This window comes from Sinocyclocheilus grahami, unplaced genomic scaffold, assembly GCF_001515645.1.
Source record: "Sinocyclocheilus grahami isolate Dianchi unplaced genomic scaffold, SAMN03320097.WGS_v1.1 scaffold1814.1, whole genome shotgun sequence".
NCBI lineage: Eukaryota > Metazoa > Chordata > Actinopteri > Cypriniformes > Cyprinidae > Sinocyclocheilus > Sinocyclocheilus grahami.
Genome location: NW_015506993.1, coordinates 18,244 through 21,693, shown reverse-complemented (window position 1 = coordinate 21,693; position 3,450 = coordinate 18,244). Strand labels below are relative to the sequence as shown.

General features: G+C 39.0%; 1 long non-coding RNA gene across 1 annotated transcript in view; it reads left to right on the top strand.

The window, feature by feature from the left end:
- The window catches only part of LOC107572803 (uncharacterized), an 18,117-nt gene extending 16,748 nt beyond the window's left edge, over positions 1–1,369 (top strand). The window contains exons 2-3 of the long non-coding RNA XR_001607407.1: positions 720–771; positions 1,170–1,369. This is a non-coding gene — a long non-coding RNA (uncharacterized lncRNA). The remainder of the gene's footprint in view (positions 1–719; positions 772–1,169) is intronic.
- The last annotated feature ends 2,081 nt before the right edge of the window (positions 1,370–3,450 follow it).

Below are 3,450 nucleotides of genomic sequence, written 5' to 3'. Positions count from 1 at the left end.
GCACCATTGTTGAGAAAAAGTGCTATATGGCACCTCTTATGGTTCAACATGGCACCATTTGACAAAGTGCTATATAGCACCTGAAAAATAGTGGTTTTCCTATGATTACAAGTCAAAAAAACGCTTCTGAAATGTGCGCAGCGCGGCTGGTATAAACACAAGCATTGACTAGAGTGGCCGCGATTAGCATTAATTAACTCCCCTGCTCTTTCCTTTACATTTACATGTATTCATTTAGCAGGTGCTTTTATTCAAAGTGACTCACAAAAGATGAATATCAAAAGAACACACTGAAAGGTCATCTTTGATATGAAGAGCTGTCTGTGAATTCCCTGACAATTACAGCTCATGTTGTCCGTCCCACGTGTAGTCATGTGTAACCTTCCTTGCGTTTTTTGTGTCCCTGTTGTAAAATGGTAAAGTAATTATGACTGGAGCCATTTACATAAAAGTCCAGATTCTTGTTTAAATTGCAGGGCGAGGTGGAAGGTCGAAAATACTTGTGTTAAACTAAATTCAATACTCAGCAAGGAGTTTTTCATTAGCAGTCATTACTTCAAGTTTCAGTATTCTGATTGGCTAAAGCATAGATAAACATTATGCACCATGAAGTGTAAATGTTTAACATTTTATGTTTTTATAGTTATGTGTGATTTAAATAAATACTTTATTTCAAACCTTCACAGTACTTCACTCACCCACGTTTCTGTTTGCTACAGATATGGGAGCTTTACTTGCAAACCCATGTGAGATTGCTGTATGATTCATCTGGTATTTATATCATACATTTCCTTTGTACTCCTCTCACTTATAATGAACTATATTATAATTGAACTATATTTAGAGCAGTTTTGTCTTTTGATAAGATGTAGTGAATGGAGTTATACAGCATCTTCAAATGTTAATTAAAAAAGAAATGCTTTAACTTTCTTTCCTAAATATGTTGTATAATATGAAATATAGGCATTTTGTAAATTGTCATTCCTCTTGTCTTAAGGAGTTGGCATGCCACCTGCTGTGCATTAATGTATAAAATAATGAGTCAATGCATAATTGATGTTTAGTTTTGAGGCCCATGCATTTTAGTAAATATAAAAAATAAAAGTGTCTGGCACAATTGATTTCTGTCTATTTTTCTGAAAGCCATCTAACACAAATCTCTTTTTCAGCTCCATGAAAATGACCACCTCTGCAGATGATTTATTTAGTTCCCAGATATGTGTATATTCTATAATCTATCACAATTGCTTCCTCTCCTCTTCGTGAAGATTGTGCTTTGTGTGGCAGCATGCAATAATGCAGAATATGAAACTGATGGAGAGTGTTGCCCGATGTGTGATCCAGGTAAGTCCTGGATAAGATTGCTCTTCACTCAAACCCACAATAGATGCAGATGAACTCAGATACTTAAAGAGGTCATATATTATACTTTTTCATTACAGGCTTTAAACTGTATCATTCATTATTACCGATGAACAACTGTTATGCTATATGCTCATAAAATAATCTTCTGTGTTTGAACAGAAATTACACTTGTGGTACATTCCCTTCATCTGGTATAAAAATAATGTGTAGAAACAACTAGGGCAGGCCAGGTGTTGAATTACAGTGTGAAATCTATTTATACAGTACATAGTTTTATTTCTGAATGTCAATGGACATTCAGTTTTTTTTATTATAAGTCACTTATTTGACAGATATTATTATAGTTACACAATCCACAAATAGATTTCAAGGTCTAGGTTAGTGGTCTCTAAGATAGAAGATGGTTTGGAATCACTGATCTATCCATCACTGCATTAAACACAACATGACTCCAGTCTAGGGTTGGGTATTGATGCAGATTTCCTGATTTATTTATTCACTTTGATTCTGATTTGCAAACATTCACAACTCGTCAAGTTGTTCAAAAGAAGTAGATGTCCCTGAAAATAAGCATAAAGTAAAAAAAAAGAGGTCAAAAACCAATATTGGGATTGTTCATAACAAGATCCCGATTAATTAGAAAATCTGTGTACCCAGCATTATTACAGTCTGATTATTTGTATTATTTTGATTATTTATTCTACGCTATTTTCTAAATCAGAAAAAGATTTATTGGCCAAGTGTGCACAAGCACACAAGGAGTTTGTTGTGGCGTTAGAAATGTACTTAACATAAAATCAAGATACAGAACATAAGAAACATACCAAAAAAATGTATTTTCATTTTTAAGACTACACAGTTTATAGAAATCGTCTCGGGTTACATATGTAACCATGGTTCCCTGAGAAGGGAACGAGACACTGTGTCCTCTAGGGGTCACTATGGGGAATGCCTTCGACATGACCGGTGTCTGAAGCATACATCTAAACACGACAATGATATTGGCCGGCAACAGCCTATGACGTCACTACCGGCGCATCCAAAGTATAAAAGAGCACCGGTAGAACACGTCATCCGCTTCTTCGTCTGAAGCTATATCCGAATCATGCCGAGGAGACTAGAGGACGCAGTGTCTCGTTCCCTTCTCAGGGAACAATGGTTAAATACGTAACCTGAGACGTTCCCTTCCGAGGGAACTTCCAACTGCGTCCTCTAGGGGTCGCGCTGGGGAACGGTATACCTATACTGCCATGCTGAGGGGAGTGCATGCCGATACCAAGGCGAGTACTAAGTACCAACTCAACAAGTCAAAGGAGCTGCCCCTAGGACGTTTGACGGCTGTCAGTGACATAATCCCCTACGGCCAAAGGCCTGAGCTGTGCACCAAACTTACCTGTAAGGGCTGGCTTGTATAAAGCCCGAGCCCAGAGCAAAGCTCAAGCCTGGAATCAAAAAATAACCAAGGATTCCTTTAAGGGGATAAGGCAGAGTATCAGGGCTACTTACAACCCCATATCCTGGCCTGTCAAAACAGAGACTACCTCCTGCATTAAGAACTAGCTACAGAGGATCTCAAGATACCCAGGGAAACTTAGTAGTAACACCCTGTCTAGAAAGTGAATATGCAGAGAGTGGGACCCAAGGTAACCGGGGCCAGAGCCAACTTAGAGAAAGGGGACGAGACAACAACGCGTCACACTTACCACAAAAGCTTCTAAGAAGGTGCACAAAGGCTGGCGTGCACACCTGCCATGAATATGGACTTAAAAAGTGCACAGAGAACTAGCGTGAGCACTTACCATAGATATGGATTTAGAAATACCGTAATGAACCAACAGGGAGACATAGATTGAGTGGAGCCCAAGGCGAATACCTGGGCCTAACCAACTCACAGAAATGGAATGAGGCTACAGCGCGTAACCCTTACCATACAGGATTTTAGAAAGTGCACAAAATTCCTAGCGTGCACACTTACCACAATGTGGATTTTATAAGCTGAGCGTGTGCACTTACCATAGCATAGATTTAGCAACACCGTTACTAAAGGGTATCCAAGAACCTGTCCCCTAGACAGGCCTAGACCCT